Raw genomic sequence first — 22,335 nt, forward strand, 5'->3', positions numbered from 1 at the left:
TAATAAAAACAAATACAAACGTTTAGGCATAAAACAGAAACTTAATATAGAAGACAAAAATTAAGAAGAGAGAGAGAGAAAAACGGTAAAAATATTCAATAAAAGTAAAGTAAAAGAAACAATAGAAAATATCTTTACGGCGAACCGATGTTTACGTGAGATATGAATGTTGAAGAAACGAAAATTTTCACTCCAGTTTCAAATTATACGGAATAGAAAAACATTTCCCGCATTATTTATTGTGTGCATATAGATATATATGTATACATATATGTATATATATGTATATTATACTATGTAGATATTACATGTGACTACGAGTTACCGAGGTGCGTATTAAAAAAATACAGATTTTCAACAGCGGTGGAAAAAGTCAGCAATTCAACTATCAATCATACGATAATCTTGACCGATGTAAATTCATATTAGCGTACGTTGCTGTGGAATGAAGAGCATAAAAAAAAAAAAAAAAAAAAAAAAACAAGAAAACATTTACGATTTACGAAAAAAATAAATAAAAAATTAATATGAAAAGAATTATTTCCACGTTATCCAAACATTCCAATCTAATCAAGAGTTTCGCAATATTAAGTTTATTACACGTAACGTGGATTGATTAATCTAAATTTTGATGTTACGATAATTTGACGTATTGGTAAAAAAAAATAAATAAAAATTATCCCTCCCAAAATAAAATAGGAAAAAAAACGTTTTAAAAAATATATCTATATCAAGTAAAAAACAAACCCCGGTATCTCAAAGTCCATGCATTGTTGTATATATATATGTATATATATATACATATATATATATTACTCGTTTTGGCCAGTTATATATATATACATATACATAAACGTCACAGCGTATTATATATCATTTTTATTTCGCCAATGATAACAACATCAGCGATGAAAAAATATGATTTCGATTCTATATATAGGTATATTACGTAACGCGTAGATCCAAAGTGTTTAAATGTACGTATTAATCTTTTTCCTCAATCATTCAACAAAAATTCCCTACCCTTCTCATTATATTATACGAACAAAAACACCCACACGCACACACAACAGCTCCCTCAACCCCTCGCGCACAATCCAACAGATAGAGACGAACGGAAGAATAAAGAGAAAATAGAATAAATAAATAAAACAAAATGGAAAAGAACAAACCTACCAAAAATCAACCGATCTAATCCGACAGCTGTGAAAAATAAAAATGGACAACAAAAGTAAAAGGAAAAAAAAAAAAAAAACCAAACAGACAAACAAACAATACAAAACAGAGAAAAATAGCGAAATAAATAACCGGCGTATCCACACATGAATATTTCAAACTGATAGCTGTGTATTATGTACGATTGTGTATGTATATAACACATGTCAGTACATGCGTATATGCGTTGTATAATCGATCGCTCGTTAAATGAAATTTCTTCAATTAAAAGACGCATCGTTCGTTGATCGATATAATTAATTGTGTAATCGAATAACAGTAATATCGATGATAACAATAATAACAATAGTAATAATAATAATAATAATAACAATAACAATAACAATAACAATAACAATAATAATAGTTATAATAATAATAGTGATAGTAATAATCGACGTAGATCACTTCCTTGCTGTTTTAATTCTAACATGTATATTACAATATATAATATACACATATGTATATGCATATATATAATATGTATACACATATATATATATACGTGCAAAATTCTTTTCCAATTCTTCATGCAATCAACTACGTGTATAACTCATAGATTGATTAAAAATAAATAAGTGATATATATATATACATATACATGAATAGCAAAGAAAGAGATTTACCATACACGTATAAATCGGCGCGCCACGGCAGAGCGCAGACATCGATTGATATTACGACGACGACGATCGTGCGATCATTGATTATTGATACGCTGACGAATGCGATAAACATTAATTACTAACCGTCTCTTCCCTTGACTAAAATAAATAAAAATAAAAGAAAAAAAAAAAAAGAAAAAAAAGAACCCCCCCCCGAAGGATCAATTCCAAAAACAAAAATTAAAGAAGAAACCCAAATATATTTTCGGCATCCCCCCCCCCATAACGTATAGAAATTACCTAATCCTTCTCCCAAAACAAACGATTCCCTCACCCTGAATTTCGAAGTTTTGCTTCAAATTCCATGAATGTTAGAAACACACTTCAAATTTATTAATGATAATATTAATAATAGTAGCAGTAACGATAAGAATAATAATAATAATAATACTGATAATGATAATGATTAATTAGTAATAATTGAAACCTAATGATACTTAAATTTATTTATATATATAATATATATGTATATATACATATATTATATGAATAAAAATAAATGAATAAAACAAGTATAAACTATACATATTAAACCTACCTAACGATAATGTTTACCTAATGATAATGCTTGTATTAATAATAATAATAATAATAATAATAATAATAATAATAATGATTACGACACTGTAAAATTAACGTATAACGTATATGAATTATATATAATACGTAATAAAATAATGGTTTGATCGATTGATATGATTGGATTGCGATTACGCGTTTAGGGAACGCGGCTGTAATATTAATAATATTTATAACAATAATGATAATAATAATAATAATCATAATAATAAATGACGATGACAACAATATTGGCATAATGATTCCAACTATAATGATAACAGGCTCGTAACGTTATTAATCCGGTAATAACAGTTATAATATTAATGATAGTAATAATTGTAATAATGAAAAAAATAATATCGATAACTATAAGCATTGATAATTATTACTAAAGATTAGAATAATGCACCTACGTATAATAAATAGCTGCGCATATTGATTATCGATTATAGCGTGTAAGCCGTTTAATTGTGTGCAGTTGAGCCTGAATGCGATTTTAAAGCAGACGCGTAGTTTTTAGGGAAAATAAGGCGGCTCATTGTCAGAAACGATTGCAACAATTAAATTCGAAAATCACTGTCAGTGAAGATGGTGATGAAGATGAAGATAAGGTGAAAAAAAAAAAATTAAGAAGAAGATGAAGAATCAGAAGAGGAGGAAGACGGAGGAAAAAGAAGACGGAAACGAAACGAGAAGAAAAAAAAAAAAACACTCAGATCGTGCATCGGAATTATTATTAATACACGTAACATTAGTAAAACGAGTGATTTCAATAATTTTGTCAATGTCGAAGGATAAGAGAAACGAAAGGTATGCAAAGAGGTGGAGATAAAACAAAACTAAACAAAAAAACTTGTGCATATTCTTATATATATATATATATATATATAAGAATATGAAAATTAGTGAATAGTAATAAGTTAAATAAAATGACGTGTAAGATGTATAATTTGTATACGCGTGTCTGAAAATGCGGGTAGTTTCTCCGATGCATGTTATATAATATATATATATATACATATATATAATATATAACGCTTCGGAGATTAATTATACATACGTGTGCGTGTGAACGGGCGTATAAACATATTTGTGGATAATCGAATGGAAAAAATTATACAACGATATGTTTATACACCGTATGCTTTATGGGTATAGTATAACTTACATACCTATACGTATACACTAGGATAAAATATTATTATAGATATAATAATTATATTATCGATACGAGTATTGTTTAAAATGAATGACGGAAGGCGTTTGGAACTCCGTTTGCCGTCAGACGTAACCCAAAACCGCTCTTTGCCCACCTCCGCCCCCGCCCCGATCCAAAAAATTAAACATAAAAAATGAAAAGACACGATGAAATAACAAATAAATGGTGGTACATAACTAACGATATATATATATACATATATATATATATATACACATATACATACACATGCAACTCTGTCATTACTTATATAGGTACTAGGTGTTTGTTAGACGCGTTTTATAATTTGCAATATCGTTGAAAGCTTCGATTGTATTGATTAAATATGATAACAATATTGTTGTAAATTTGTTGCAAGATTTTTTTCAATTATATCTCACTGTAATTTCTTTAATATTTGTATAGCACGTAGGTAATTCAATTGTTCGTTGATTTGTAGAGAAGACGAAGGGAAAAAAAGGCAAAAAAAAATGCAAAAACAAAAAAAAAAAAAGAAACCGAAAACAATCGTACACGGTTCCTTGTTCTCCCGTTGTACTGGATTTCTCATTTTTCATTTTTTTTTCCGTACTTTCACAATTTCATTCATTTTGACAGTTTTCGTTTTTTGAATTGAAGGATTTTTTTTTTTTTAATTTTTCTTGTCTTTGTTCTTTCTTTTTCTTATTACAAAATATAACGTCGGCTGTTTACACATAACGGTAATTGCCGTACGAAAGTTATCTTGTGTGACACATAATTAAAGTTGTATGTTTTCAAACGATGATAATAGTCGTCTATAGGAATAAGTTCGTTGTTGATATATTATTTATTACTATGATCAATATTATCGTATTATTATTACTGTTATTTGTATTGTAATTGACGCTGTTTTTATTATTATTACTATTATTATTATTATTATTATTATTATTATTATTCTTGTTGTTATTATTATTATTATTATCATTATTATAATAACGTTATTGTAATGTGTACGCAGTCTTCGGTATAGCTTAAATAACTCTCTTTCGCTGGTCGTCTCGCTCTCTCCCAACTCTCTCAAAATACCATATATTATATACATGCAGACGTGAAATTGACGTTAACGTATTTAAAAATGATCGTATCGTGCAAATCGACGCTTGCGAAGATCTTGAAATTTGAAGTAAGAAAAAAAAAAAAAATTAAAAAAGAACCCGACAAATCTTGACCTGTGGAAAAATAAAGCAGAAGAAAGTAACGAAACGATAACGAAGGTGAAGAAAAAAATCACACGCAATTAATTCGAAACAAATTTCAAGCGTAAATGAAAAATCAAAATTAAAAAAAAAAAAACTCAAAACCGTTTATTCCCGCGCAGAAATCCGTGATTCCGATCGGCATTTACGTATGCGAAAAAGAAAAACATGTGTGAGAATCTAATTACGGAGACGAAACCAAACACGATGCAAGAACAGTGGAGGAAAATATTGAGTAGAAGAAAAAAAAACCAAAAAAAAAAATGATCCGCCATAAATATATGTATATATCTATATATATTATTGTTACAATAAGTTAAGTTTTTAGCTAGTCAATTATTATACTTTGTACATTTCACACGTGTGTTAGACAAGGTAAAAGAACCAAAAAAAAAAATAACAATAAAAAACGGAGCAAAACTAAAAACAATCAGATGCCACATTATGTACATTTTTAAACGTACATGTTATTGTTAACATTATTATTATTATTATTGTTATTATTTTTATTTTTATTACTATTCCAAAAATAAAGTTCAACAACACGCATTTTTCGGAATTAAATTTTCGTTGCACGAAGTAAGGAAGAAAAATGAGAGGGAGAATAATTCTCAACACATCGGCAATTGATTTCACAATTTCGTTGCAAGACTAGGAGACAAAAAATTAGAGATCCGAGGAGAAAAAGTGGAGTGAAAAAAAAAAAATTGAGCAACAATCATCAAGTTTTTAATCATTTCTCAAAAGATTTTTTGATTTTTTTTTCTATTTCTCTCCACCAAGTTTCAGCAGTAATAATAATGACAGTAACAAAAATGATAATAATCATAACAATAATGATGACAATATCTGATTGAGAATAAGTTTATCTTCTTTTTTTGTACGTTGATTTTTTTTTTGTTTCTTTTTCTCTCATCATTTTATATCAGTTTCAAATCCCATTTTCAAACTATCGGTTCGTCTAATGTTAATCGGTCGATCGATCGATTAGTCGGTAATTAATTGTATAACCTACAAGAATCACAATATTATGCATAAACACATAAATAGAATTATCGTATAACGATTATAAGTTGTTACAAGTGTATAATCAGCTATAGCTTGTCGTAATCGGATGAAAAAAAAAAAAACGACGATAACGACGACGATTGATGCAGATATATTTAAATATAAATAGACAATAGTGAAGACAGTATTACGTATATAGCAGCGCGTAGATCTGAAGGAAAGAAAAAAAAATCCCCCCCCCCCCCTTTACTGCCCCAACACTCGCCCGATTCCAAGCCTCTGGTTTCCCTCTTGGCAAAACAGAAAGAAAGGGAAAGTGAGAAACGAATAAAAAAAAAAAAAAGGCTGAATGAGAGAGAGAGAGAGAGAGAGAGAGAGATAAATCCATTATCGTCCGAAAGACAGTAAGAATCGAAAAATGATTTTGCAATCTGAGATGATGTATAAATTTGCTCTCCGTCTCTCGTTATAAGATCGCTCACGGGGCTGCGGGTAGACAAAAATCGTGATTACAGGATTACAGGATTAAAATTGTAGCAACGGAAAAGAAAACGGTTTTACTAAATGCCGAGCGATCTTGAAACGAGAAATGGCCGTGCCAAAAAACTGCGGTAAAAACAAAACGATAGAGAAGGAAAGAAAAACTTGGCATCGGTTTCCGTTTCCGTAGAACAACCGGGAGAGAAAAAAATTAAAAACAGCGATAGAAAAGTAAAGAATTTTCCAGTTTAGCCAATTCAAGAGGTAGAAAATTGGGATAAAAGTTAACAAGTAAATTAACCAATGTGCATGTATTCACACACACACACACACACACACACACACGTGAAAACACACCTTGCACACGTATATGATATATGAGTATATTATTGTATGTAAAAATCTACCTCCCGTTAAGTACGATACGTGTGCCAGTATAAAGCAAGAGATAGATAGATAGAAAGAGAGAGAGGGGGCGAACCGAAAGCGAAGGAGAAAGAGAGAAAGAAAAGGGAAACATGGAGAAAAAAAGAAAACACGGTCGTATGTGTATATTAGAGTTACAAGAGAGAGAGAGAGAGAGAGAATAAAAAAGGAGAAGAGAAGATGAAAAGAAAGAGAGAGGAAAAAAAAATAAAATAAAAAAAATCAAACCATACTTATATAATATAATATGAAATTTATAATTATAGAGAATGAAAAGTTGATATGCTTTTTTTCTTTCCATTTCATTCTAACTTCGCGTGAATTGTAAGAAAACAAAAAAACAAAAAAAAAAATTTCACACAAAGACGTAACGAAAGAACGAAGACAAATTTACAAAAAAAAAAAAGAAAAACGGACGCGAGCGTCAGACCGGCTCTCAATTTTGAAATAGCCATTTCGACGTTTTTTTGTGAAGCGGAAAAAATGCAAAACCAACCCCCCAAAACCCGATGCAATAGAAAGACGACAGAGAAAAAAAAAAAAAAAAAAAAAAGAAAGAAGAAAAAAAAATGAAGCCGAATACAAAAGAAATACAGCCACAATATATACGAAGATGCAGTTAATAATCCTGCGTGGGACCCGGCCGGGAGTCCGTTTGTCGTTTCTCAACGAAAATCTCTGCCCCTCGTCAATTCGCGGGGGGTGCATAAGGCCCCCCGCGCGAGGGGCACCCGGTCGAACCTCGCTTGGGTCCCACGCCATATATTCTCACTCACAGCACACACTGGGCCGACTCGTCCGATAGAATGTGCCTTCAGTGTTGATTTTATACGAAAAAAAATACTAAAATTATACAAAGGGGCCCGACATAGACCGAAACGCCCACCCAAAGCCTGTCTGGCGCTTGCGAGCTGACCGTAAAATTTTTTTTTTTTAACCGGAATTCCACCCCCAACACCCCCCGCCCCCCGCCCCAACCCCTCATCGCTAAGAGAAGAGAAAAACGTAAATTACACTCAATAATTCATCGTCATATACACGAAAAACCAACAAAATCACGCACAGTATTCGATTCCAAGCTTTTTCTTTTCCGTGAATTTGAAAAAGTATTTTTTTTTTTTTTTGTTGTTGTTGACGGTTTTTTTCGACATTTTCTTTACACGAGATCGATCGTGTGAATTATTGTCAATTCGATGAGATAGTGAAGGGAATAATACGCGAAACATCGAAAGGTGGTGGTGAAAGAATTTTTCGTTTCGAAAATAAGAAGGGCAGGTGCAGCAAAAACTATTTCTCAAATCGTAAAAAATGTAGGAAAAACTTTACGTTTCAAAGTCCCATTTCTAAGTATATTGTATTAATAAGGTAACCGCATAAAAATTTCTTCACACTGATCGATACTGAAACGGTAAATTTTTCAACCCCTTAAAATCATCGTTATTGTATCAAATATTACAGGTATCGATCAGTTTTTCCACCCTTCGTTAATTTTTTTTTTTTTTTTTTTGTTTTTTTTTTTTCTTTCGCTCGTCAAACTCGAATGGATTTTAGAACTCTGCAACACCCGGTCGCTCGTCCGAGTAAATTTACGTTAGGTGTACGTGACACGATGATCGAATTATGTTAGGCAGTTAAAATATCGTCAACCTCCGGGGGACACGTTCGTTAAAGGTTTCACGCCTATGATGAAAATGAAACGCTTGGAATGAAGGAATGAAAATACGCACACACACACATTATACGTATATATATACACGCACGGCAGCAGTTAAAATGTCGCTATAACAGAAACAACGCAAACACGCGTGCAAAAACAGTAACAATATACTAATTAGCAAAAGAAAAAAAAAAACAAAGATAAACATCACCCCATCCCCCGAAGCAAAAAAAAAAGTATATGTACATAATGAACAAGTCTCCAAACCAGTCGGAACGAAATGGGGAGAATGATAAAAAAAAAAAAAAAAAACCAACCCGAGAACAATTTTTTTGGTTCAGGCAAGGAGTTCGGAACGCTGCTTATAACACACCGACGCATATATAATATATGTATATTTATCGATTATGCAATGACTATGACGACGACGATGATGATTATTATTATTGTTATTATTATAGACGATACGTATAAGTGATTGTATTATATATAGGTATGCGTACTATGGTCTCTCCCGCTGATAATCTCACCCCGAAGAGAGAAAAAAAAAAAAAAAAATAACCCGGTTCGAACAGCAAAGAAGGAGAAGAGAAAAGAAAAAAAAAAAAACAATTAAAGAAGGAAAAATTTGAAAAAACCAAAAATAACACGAGTAATAAACGAGTAACAATAGTAATGGAATCCCCGCCGCATTATAATAAAAATAATACCCATCGACAGAATAACAGTAGTATTAATAATAATAACAATAATTATAAGAATAATAAGAATAAGAATAATGATGATAATGAATTAAATACAAGTACATATAATGCACATAGTATAATTAATAATACCATGTCGCGTGTAACGTATGACGAATGATATTTACGACACAACATTGGAAAAGCTATATGGGTACGTCTGCAAAGGTACATTATTTATGTTTTAGCGACGATGAAGATGAACAATAATAATAAAAATAATAATAATAATAATAATAATAATAAGAAAAAGAAGAAGAAGAAGAAGGAAAAAACAAACAACTGTCAATACCAAACTAGAGTGAGCGAAGAAACCGGAAATAAAAGAGAAACCGAAAAAACACACAGACACACTGATCATTCGAACAACTTGCATAATATTACCATTATAATAAACGATAACAATAATAACAGTAACGATAACGATGATATATATATGTATATATGTATATACATATATATACCTAATAATATTCGTAAAGAATGTTATTTCAGTTGAATTACTATCACGCAGCAAACAGTATACATATAATGTAACATTGTAAAATGATTAGTTGATTATTTGATTATTATTACAGTACCTCGTATACATGATATATATATATATACCGCATTGAATATACGTATGCATTGTAACTTACGATATAATTAACTATCTATACCTACATACAGTACGATTGGATTATAAACCGTGAATTAATGTGTGTCGACAAATACTCTTTATATTATTATTATTATTATTATTATTATTTTATTATTATTATTATTATTATTATATCACGCCGTACAGGAAACAATAGAAACGCGATAATTGACGAGAGACAAGAGGAATGTCGGGAAAAAGTCAACGAATGGAAACAACTAACGGATGAAGAAAAATCGATGAAACAAATAAACCGATCCGATCCGTGCAACTTATCACTCACGAACAATGTGTAACGAGGGAAACGACTTGACGTACATACAACGTCACGATACATCCGTAAAATGACAATGACGAAGAAACATTGAATAAGAATAAAAAAAAAGAAAACCTACATCAAACGAAGATAAATCCATAAAACGAACGAAAGAAAATCCAGAGAAACGTGTAATATGCAACAATAAAGAAGCGCCGTGTAACTTGTAATGATTATCAATATTATCTATCAACAGACACGTATATAATAACAATACAATGATAATAATAAAAATAACAATACTAATGGTAATGAAAGGCAACAAAAAAAAAAAAAAACAAAAAACAAAAAAAACCCAATAATAATAATGATAACAATAACAATAATAATGATAGTAACGATAATTTAATATTGTGTCAAGAACAGAAACCGATTTTTATTATATAACAATTACCTTATACCTTATCCACTTATCTACTATTCGACACACACGCAAATCATATAACAATACCGCATGTAATAATACCCATATGTAATAATAGAGTAGAACATGTAAACCGAAAAAACCGTGAAAACCGTAGAAACCATGTGTAAATTTGTTCTCAGTTTTGTTTGATTTTTTTTTTTTTTTTTTTCTCGTCTCAAATTTCGTTCCATTGCCAGTAAGGACGCGAAGAAGAAGCAATCGTTTTTACTTTTTTCGTTTTTTTTTTTTTAACATTCTCACCGACGATTCATCGATTAATGACAATTGGAAAAACCGATTAACCACGCGTCGTGCAGTCGTAACAGTATATATATATATATATACGATTCTCATGCCAAATCTATGTATGTGTTAAACTGCGCATCATTAATGGACCGTCAACGGTATCTCATAAGCACACGCATGCTCACACACACAGATACGCAAATTACTACGACGACAACAACAACAGCAACAACAACAGCAACAACAACAGCAATAAAAACAACAAACGCGAGAAGAATAGAAGAAAAAAAAAAAAAAACTACGGTACAGAAACGGAACGCGTACAATTATACGTAACAATGAATACAATAATAAATCAATTAATATCATGCCTGCAGTAATATATATATATTACAACGTTTCAACGAACCGATTGATAATTGTTATTATTATTTTCTCCGTAATACACAATATAATATTAGAATTTTAATGCATTACATAAACAAACAATATATCGTGCGACCTCAAACGTGTGGGGGAGACCATGTGTATATCTGTAACAATGTACCTATGTTATATATAATATATAGTACTTAAACCGTCGTTGTTACTATTTCGGCGTATTTTGGTTCGACATTTTTTTTTTTATTTTCTATTCTACCTCGAAAATCTGATTTTCGTTCTCTGCCAATCAAGAAAGTAAAGATTATTCTGTGATCGTTTGTTTTCATTATTCTTCGTTTCGATCACCTTGCGGGCAAAAATCGAAACAAATACGTAAAAACTAGAAAAGAGCAAAAAAAAAAAAACAAAAAAAAAGTACGTCAGACAGAGGTAATAAACTTCGAAATCCGAAAGTGATGAGAATAATAAAGAAAACCAAAAAAACTTTCACGTGGCAGGTAAAATTTTGAATTTGGTATTTTTTTGTAACTTGTACCGATTCAAAATTTTCATACGCCGAACAAAAGAATCGAAATTCTCAGCACAAAGGTTATCAATTTTAGTCACTTCTTATTGCAGATAACTGCGAATAAATGAATACTGTCCGCGAGGTGGTATAAATAATGATCACGAATCTAAATTCAAATTCGACGTATAAACCGACAACAAGAAAAAAAAAAAAAAATGGAAGTAAAGCAGAGAAGGAAATTGATTATTCTTTTCTTTCAAATACAAAAAGATTACGGAAATAAGTGAAGGAAGGAAAATCTTCCCTTTCGATCCCTGTTCCCAGACGAAGAAAAGAAAATAATAAAAACCAAATCGCAGCGTGAGAAACAAAAACCGTAAAACATGTTGTGCTATCCGTTATTTTCGACATATTTGTAATACCATTGTATTAATATATGCATATATAGGTATACATATTTAACGATTAAACATGATTAAAATACACGTATACGTATGACTGCAGGCGAAAGAATGAGAAGTCGAAAGTGACACGTATTAAACACATACATATTATAAATAAATATAAATGTATAGGCAACAATCCATTACGAAATATTCTTTATATATATTATAATTATCATCACAATAACAATAACAGCTTGAAACACACGTCAAACAGGAAGAATGGTTTAAAAAATAAATAAAAAAACAACAATAATTTAAAATAGATTAAAAATGAATACAAACGAAAAAAAAACAAAAAAAATAAATAAATAACAACAACAGCGGCAACAAAGAAATCGAATCAATCAAAACGCATTAGTTTAAACCGAAATACTCGCGGTTGGCTTCCACGAGCTTCAATTTCATTTGCGAATAACGATAAAAAAAGAAACTCGATGAAAGTTTTCACGATTCACAAACGCATGTATATTATTATACGTAATTATACATATATTATAACACAATGCAGAGTTGGCACTGTGTAACTTCCTGTTTAATTAGGGAAGTTTTTTTTTCAAGGGGACTTTCTTACGCGAGACGATAATATTCACGACAAATGATAAAAGTCATCAAAAAAATCGCTACACCTTGCGAATAATCAAGATATGTTGTGAGAAAAAAAAAAAAGGAAAACCCCTCGATTATTATACGTACTATGATACAACAGCCGACGGATCCTATAATAATATAATTAATCAAATTCGGGACAGTGCAATATATATTATAATGTGTGATCGATAATTTCATCGAGTTTGTTGACTTTCGCGAAATGTTGTTGCGAAAAAAAAGGAGGGAGAAATAAAATTAAAAAAAAAAAAAAAAAAAAAAAAAAAAAAACATTCCTATTTGGGGAGAGTGAAAAAATCTGATTCTCATCAATACACGAATGCAGTACTATTATTATCGTTATTGTTGTGATGACGGTAATTTTTTTTTTTCTCTTGGATAATTTTTATTTTTCTTCTTTTTGTTTCTTTTTTTTTTTTGTCCAGGATAATTATTAAATTGTTATCGGGTTAATTTACAGATGAGCAGCACGTAACGAATCGATGCAATCTTACTGCAATTGATTCGTGTACATATTACAAACAATATATTATACAATACATACATACGTATACATATATATATATATTTTTTTTCATGTTACAGAAATAACGCGCGATATGAACCGTGTCAGTATATGTAATAACATTTATAAAAATGTATAATTTATACGGCATACGGCGTGCAAAATAAGACTGGTCCTCGTTTCCCCGCAATGTCATCGCAATATTGCATACATTTATTACACGAACTATATATATATATAAAACATATTACACGCACGTGCGCACACGAACCGATATTAGTATTGCTATATTTTAATTACACTGTATTACAACAATGAAGTACGATAATTAGAATGAGAAATCAGTGAAATTTTCAATCAAAGCTCATTACGTCAATCAACGAGCAGTGAACCCTCTCAAAAATAAATAATAATAAAAAAAAAAAAAACCAGCAACAACAAAGACAGCAGAAAGGTGAAACCATGAGACGCCAACCGCGATTAAACAACAAAGATTTTTAATAAAAAAGACACGTAGCAAAAGAAAGAAAAAACTCCCCCCACACACACACGCACACATACGCATAAAAAAAAAAAACCAGTACGAAGCAGATATTTCTTTTTTTTTTCTTTTCTCAAATTCACAATACCACCGTATGTAACGGTAACAATAGTAATAATAATAATTACAATTAGGAACGATACGGCGAACGTATATATATATATATATATATATACGTGCTCGCGGATTGAACAATATAAAATTGTCGCATATATGTATATATATATATGTATATACGTATACGTACAAAACGCCTCTGAGTAACTTCCCGATCGATGAGGTAACATTTACGGAAACGATTGTCCATTGGTGAAAATCAATGTCACTTACGACGGTACGTTACACAGCGGGCACTTTGCGCAGAGTCTCAGAAATAGAACCGAAGAGTAGAAAATGGAGGAACAAAAAAAAAATAAATAAATAAATAAAGGAAAATTGGTTTTCTCTTTCTTCAACACCGAACAGAAACTAGCAAAGGAAAGAACATGCAAACAATTTATGAAATTTTTCATTTACAGTACAACCGAGCATCCGTAGAGCCATATAATAAATATGTAGGTATAAGTATGCTGATATACGAGTATACGTACATATGTAAGTATATACGTATATATAGTTAATCATTGTTGTATAACGATTAATCATATGCGAGAATAAGGTAGGAGGAATGATTCGGAGAAAAAACAACAACAACAACAACAACAACAACAACAAAATAAATAAATAAATAAAAAAAAAACCACCACCACCAACAAATACGAGCGAATAATTTACGCGCATCGCAGCTGGTGATACGCGTTGTGCGTTACATTATATACCCTGCAAAATATCGCGATTCGATACAAAAAAAAAAGGTAATAACGAATGTAAGGCTACGAGTATATATATACAACACAATTGTGTATACATGCATATACGGTGAATTACTGTAAACGTGCGTCGTAGATGAACGATAATTAACGAATTGAAAATTAACGAGGCTTCGAACGTAAAGAAGAGAGGGAAAAGAAAAATAAAAAACAAAAATTAGTGAAGGGAAAAATAAAAATTTGGATCCAAAGCAGGGAGAAACATTTGAAATAGAAAAAAAAAAAATTGTCAAGGGAAATGAAAAACGATAAAACGACAAATGGAATTATTGGAAAAAAGAATAAAGGCGTAAAAAAAGAAAAACAAGAAATTATCGTATTATCGAAATAAAAAAAAAAAAAAAAAAAACGAAAAACAATGACGATTGTATTTAGGTACATAGGTATAATCTGTAAATTGGAAGTATATACCATAACGTATAATGTATGATGAGAGACGCGCGGTCACCAGTGTGCAGACCCCGTCCAACGGGTGCGAAAAATTGTGTGTAACAATACCTAAATTGCGTACGATTTAAGGTGTTTTAATATTAAATGATAATAAAACTAATAATGATAATGATAAGCTTAGTATACACACGTGACACGGAAATATTAAAAAAAAAAACAAAAAAAAAACAAAAAAAAAAAACACGATAGACACATAAAATAATAATAATATATACATAATTATCTTTGGGTATGTTATCATAGTATTATATGATAATAATGATAATTTCAAGTGAAGGATAACGAAAGAGGCATAGGGAAAGAAATTTTTCAAAAATCGAACGACGAGACGATACACGTTTTAGGTGAAATTAAATTTAACCAAAATGATGGTAAAGGAAAACGAAACGACGGAGTGAAGGAAACGAGAATACATTTTTTTTAACGACAATTTTCGGAGGCTATAATATCTAACGATAAGTAAGGATCTCGTGCATACGATATGCATACACCTCTATTAAGACGTTAAGATGAGTATAAGAAATTAATTAATCAACTAACGAAAAATTGTTGTAATCACGTAAGTTTCAGGGTGACAGGGGGGGAGAGATCCTGAGGTATTAATGAATTTTAAAGGGGGAAAAAAAGAAACGACGAAATCACGCTGGTGGTGAAAAAAAAAGGGAAAATTCTTGTCCGAAAATTGATTAAACGCGGCGTCTGAGTGATAATTATTAATAATACATACTCAAGTAGCTATTGGTGACTGCGCGCGGCGTTCGAACGTTTAAAAAAATTAACGACTCTCTGCAAGTTGGAACAAAAAATAGAAAAGAGATAAGAGAGCGTGAGAGAAGAAAAAAATTACAAGAAAAAAAAAAAACCGCCTCCAAAATTACCCTGAAAAATGATGAAGGAAAAAAAATGATACATACATATATATGTGTATATATATATATAGGTATTTCCATAGACTTTGTCGTGATTATTGTAATAATTATTATTAATGTCATGATTATATTTTGAATTATATATTTTCATCATATTGTATAACATTCATGATCGTCACGTCGTTAGTTTGTTGAAAAAATTTATTTTCGTTCGTCATTTCCCGCGGTATAAATTATGTATAATAATATAAATCCTTCGAATGTGCAATCTACATTTTGGCATATATGTGAGATATAATTGCACCGGATCTATCGCACAAAAAAAAAAATAAAAATATTTTTGGCATTTAGGTATAATACATATTCTATAAATTTCGACTGTTGGGTAGTGGGGACAAAAAGTTTAAGAAAATTTTTAAAATGTAAGAAATTAAAGTAAATTGAAAATTTTCGACGAGTCAAATTTTGTAAAATGTATCGCGAGGAATTATTGTTACAATATATTATCATTAAATTTAGGATATATTCACTATTCATATCGAACGACGATATATATATATATATGTATATATATATATATAATATATACAATTAACGAGTAATATAAGAAATTTGAAATTCGATGAACAAAAGTAAGGTAGTAAAAGAAAAGAAAAAATATGAAAAAAAAAGAAAACACCGAACGGCCTCGTGAAAAAAAAAATGAGAGGTTATTATAAGATTTGCTCGGGCCGCCGCAATTGCTGCTGAACGCGTGTAGAAAAAGAAAAAAGCAAAAGACAAAAAAAAATCAGATGATGGAAAAAAAAATTTAATAATAATAATAATAATAATAATAACAATAACAATAGTAATACTATTAACGATAATATTTAAAATATATGGCTACAAGTACAAATTACTTCGATTACGGAGACGTAGGTGTGTATATTGATGTGTGAAAACAAAAGACAAAAAAAAAACCAAAAAAAAAACAAACAAAAATAAAAACCATAAGTTAGAAGAAGAAGAAAGATTGAACTAACGAATAATGTGTGGCGGAATAACCGTTTCCTTTTCTTTTTTTTTTTCTTGTTCGTTATTCCTTCTTCTCTTTTCCTTTTCCGGTTTTTTTTATTTTTTTTTTTATTTTCGACTACAGCGTTTTGTTAAACATACTTTCGAAAATAACATCACGACGTATTGCGAATACTGCAAACATCAAACGCCGGTACGAAATATACTATAATATTATATGTACGTATAAAGACTAAACATAACGATATGATGATACAATTATTGTGTTTTCGTAAATAATACACGACAAATTGTTACACATAATACAGGCACGCAAATGTATATGTATGTGTATAAATTTCAGGTGAAATGAAATTGATAATAAAAACAATTACCATACGATACATTCATATTTTAACTTATACGAATTACTTTTCGATTGTTTCGTTGTTATGATTATTATTATTATTATTACTGTTAGCACGAACGAAACTATGCATACATGTATTATGTATGTAATACATGTACATATACATGTGCATGTACACGGTATATGATGTATAATATTATAGGGTTGTACGTGAGCGTGAAATGTTTAAACGATAAGAGTATAGAAGTAAGCGTGTGGGAGAAACGTAAAAATGAATTGAGAGAAAAGGAAATGAAGAGAAAAGAAGAGAATAACGAGTAGCGAACGAAAAATTGAAATAAAACAAGGCGATCGAGATGAGAAGGAAGAGAGGAATGAGGGGGGATAGGGGGAGGATTACATAATTATTATTATTATTATATATATTGTACATGACGATAATATAATGTAATGACGATGGTGATGACGAAAACTACGATAACGATGATGATGCGAATAATATAATAAATTTATCAGTTGTACACAATTTTGAGACATATATGTATTTGGCATATAAGAGATTAAGAGAAAAAGAGAAAGAGAGAGAGAAGTAGAGAAAGAAAAAAAAATTATATATATATATATATATATATATATGTATATTTGGAATTCGCACACGCTAAATTGATTAAACGAAAAAATTTTTTAATCCTAAATCTAAATTATCGTGCAGGGGTTGTCGCGGTGTGAGTGATGAAAGAAAGAGAGAGAGAGAGAGAGAGAGAGAGAGAGCGAGAGAGAGAGAGAGAGAGAGAGAGAGAGAGAGAGAGAGAGAGAGAGAGAGAGAGAGAGAGAGAAAGAAGAAAGAAAACTAAATTGAATAATAATAATAATAATAATAATAATAAATATATATGTATATATATACACATATATAAATATATATATATATATATATATTTCGTTATATTTGGTATCACTGTAAAAAAAATTGCTACCGTAGGCTAGATAAAATTTACGAAACACCAAAGAGAGAAATGAGAGATAAACGGAGAGTCAAAAAGGGAGAGAAAGAGGGAGGGAATAATAGGGATACTCAGAAAACAAAGAGAAAATTGAAAAAAAAAAAAAAAAAACATTTTTGGCGCGCTAAGAATAAATAAATTTTATGGTGATCAAAATTACATTTCACCGCGAAAGGTCTTGCCGTGATTAATAAATAGATACTATAATTATTACGATTATTATTGTTATAGTCAAGGAGAGGGAGATTAAGGTGAAGAATAATATTGAATGATTGAAACAAAATTTTGGAAAAAGTGGTGGTAGAAAAGTAAAAAAAAAAAAAACGCAAAAAAAAAATAACGTAAAAATATATATTAACGCGTCCGCGACGCGCGAACGGTTTCGAAAATAAGTCATTACGGGGGTTTAAAAAAAAACGTGCGCTTTTCGGAAATTTCGTGTATAATAAATAACCGGGTGTCGTTCTGCGACGATTCGCGAATCGCTTCCGCGAGTCTCGCGAAATTATATTTTTGTAAGCATATTTCTATAAATAAATAAAGAATATGACGAAGCAGAAAGCAGAAGCAGCAGCCAGCAGCAGGAGTGGCAGTGATGTGAAAAAATTTTAATCGAGATGTGGAATCGTCGGTATCAAAACCGAATGAGAACAGTGTTACAGATCAAGAACGGTATGGATTCGAGAGAGGAATGAGGGGGTGAAAAAGAAAAGGGAGAGAGGGAGAGGGTAAAAAAAATAAAACCACCACTACTACTACCGCTGCTACTGCTACTGCTACTGCTATTACTACTAATACTAAAACTACTCCTACTACTGCAGGAAAAAAAAAAAATGGAAAAAAAACGAAAAAATAAAAGATGAAAATTTCACCCACGATATAATAATAATAATTGATGAATAATAAATAATAAACAACAATAATAATCATACTGATAATGATAATAAACAATAAATAATAACGATTGTACGGCAAAATTTTCATTAATTACTAAAAATAAACTATTACCTACTGATCATATAATAGCGATACGTGATTATATATATATATATATATATATATATATATATATATATATATATATATATATATATATATATATATATATATATATATATATATATATATATATATATATATATATATATATATATATATATACGTACGTGTGAAAATTTAATCGAGGGAAAAACGTGAGTGGAAATTAAATGTTTAGGTGTCGTTAGTATATAGTGTACAAAAGTATAAGAGAAAAAAAAGAACAAAGTGAAGAATGAAAAATTTTAATAACTTCTAGGTCCTATTTCGTCTATACACACTATATATGCATATATATATATTACAAATGAAAGAGAAAAAAAAAAAAAACAAAAACAAAACGAAACAAAAAAAAATTAACTAAATTCACGGAAGAAACAAAAAGAAAAATAAGTTTATATAAACAAAGGTTAATTAATTGATTAAATAAATTTAATGAAGAACGTGAGAGAGAGAGAGAGAGAGAGAGAGAAATAATAATAATAATAATAATAATAATAATAATAGTAATAATAATAATAATACTAACTCTACGACGATAATACTAACTACTTACGGGGGGAGGATAAAATTAATAATAATAATGATAATAATAATTGAAACAAAAGGAGAAAAGAAAAGAAATAAAGTAATAAATTATATGTCGATGGAACTGCGCGATGAGTAGGTTGTAAAATTTTGTACATAAATTCCAATAATAAGAGGAGAGACTCCGGGACGCTTATTTCGGCTTCCGTCCAAGAACGATACCGTGTCCATTTCGATTGTATCCCCCACCCCCCCCCCCCAACCCCCCTTAGAAAAAAAACGAGAAAGAAAAAAAAAAACAATTCACCGGCAAGACCTTAGGGCGGAGAAAGAGGGAGAATATTTCGATATTTAAATAAATAAATAATACACACCGACGACTGTCCCCTAAACGTACCGTAACCACATCACGCAAACATTAAACACGCACGTACGTACGCAAAAATACGCACTCGTTCGTTTTTTTTCTAAACTTTTTAAACATCCCGGTAGTTGATTACTTAAGAAAAAAAAGTTTTTTATTTCGTTTAGAAAACTTCTTCCTTCGACTATCCAAATATTCTTTGTTGAGCATTTTTTTTTTTTTTTCTCATTCAATTTACTTTTTTATTTTCGATCTTGTTCTTCGTTTTTGATTTTCATTAACGTTGCAAATTTGACGTTTTCTTGACATATGTACGTAGTTGGTTGGAAAAAAAATTTTTGCCTACACGAGAAAGCACGCACACACACACACACACACACGAAATATATTCGATTTGCCAGCCGCAGATTATCAAGTTTGTTGTTGTATAAATAAACATACAGGACGACAAGGAACAACTGAGAAACATAAAGAAAAACAAAATTGAATAACCAAATAATAATAATAAAATTAAAAATTGCAAAATTGAGAACACGAAGGCAGATAAAACAAACGCAAGCAAATGAGTTGATTAAGGATTAACAGAATAGAAAGAGAATGCAAAGGAGAAGAATGAAAGATGACGATGGGGATGGAAAAAGAAAAAGAAATAACAAACAAGAATAGTAAGAAAGAAAATAATGAAACCCTATACTTGTCTTACATACTTATTAATATACATTATTATTATTACCTATAATAGTGATAAACGAAGATAATGAATGCATAATTGAAATGAGGTTAAAACAAATTGTAATGCGATTGATACGAAACAAGAGTCAAAAAAAAAAAAAAAACATTCGCGTTCGCAAAGCGGAAAACCATTAATTTGTTTTTCCTCATCTTATTTCTCTGTGAAATCATAACTTATAATAATGTTATTATTATTATCATAATAACCTACAGACAATTTGTTATTATTATTATTATCATTGTATAACGTATAATATATATACGACACACATTATTGTAACACTATCTTATGCAGCAGGAAACATAATATTGTATTATCACGATGTGTTATAATGAATTATGTGAAACAAAATAACAATTATATTGTAGATCGAGAATGGACAAGATATAAGTAAGAATTGACGATGAAGAAGAAAAAAAAAAAAAAAAAAAACAAAACAAAAAAAAACAACCATTCTGATTCGCGAGAAAAAAAAAAAAAAAACACGCATTATTATTACAATCTGCAAGTACATACTATATATTGCTACTTTATTATAAATATGTAACACCCGCACACGACCACATTGAACACACACACACACACACACATATACGCGCACACAAAAAACCATTCGGAAGAAAATACGATCACGAAAAAATTTGCTCGTAAAATTTAAAGGGACTAAAAATCCCCCCCCCCCCCCCCTACCCCCAACCCCCAAAAAAATACTGAGATACAAAAATCTGTGTATTATGAATTATAACATGCGTAATTGCATAAACATGTTCCGCGTGTATTTTATATATTATAAATATATTAATTGTCTAACATTATTATGAATTATTATGGTATTATTGTGTGAACCTTGTAAAAAGCACGCTTCGCGAACATGTCCATGCATCTAAGCATATATATATATATACATGCATTACACATGATACATTGCATAATTGTATACATATACGACTCCATAGATGCGCGCGACTGCACATATATATATATATATATATACATGTATGTATGTATGTATGTATATATATATACATATATGTGTTAAAAAAAAAAATGTCTCTCGGTTTGTTCCACGAAGAAAAATAAAATTTTAAACGAAACCGAACAACAACAGCAGAAAAACAACAAAAAAACGAACAAAACAAAGAAAAAGAAAAGCGTGAAACGAAATGAAACAAATACAAAAAAAAAAAACACAAAGCGAGGAAGAAAAAAAAAGATGAGTAAACAAACAAAACTTTTCATTCGAGTTTGCTTCAAACAAAATAAGTGAAAAAAAATACACAAAAAAAAAACAAAAAACAAAAAAAAAATATTATAAAAAT

General features: G+C 30.1%; 2 long non-coding RNA genes across 2 annotated transcripts in view; one reads left to right on the plus strand and one right to left on the minus strand.

Annotated features, from left to right (window-relative positions):
- Positions 1–22,335, minus strand: part of LOC124295276 — a 214,209-nt gene that overhangs the window by 135,231 nt on the left and 56,643 nt on the right. The gene's annotated exons all lie outside the window — the stretch shown is intronic.
- LOC124295277 lies at positions 3,497–17,014 on the plus strand. Its single transcript, XR_006905175.1, has 3 exons — positions 3,497–3,507; positions 4,643–4,648; positions 15,392–17,014. It is a non-coding gene; the product is annotated as an uncharacterized LOC124295277 (long non-coding RNA).

This window comes from Neodiprion lecontei, chromosome 7 (assembly GCF_021901455.1).
Source record: "Neodiprion lecontei isolate iyNeoLeco1 chromosome 7, iyNeoLeco1.1, whole genome shotgun sequence".
Classification (NCBI taxonomy): domain Eukaryota; kingdom Metazoa; phylum Arthropoda; class Insecta; order Hymenoptera; family Diprionidae; genus Neodiprion; species Neodiprion lecontei.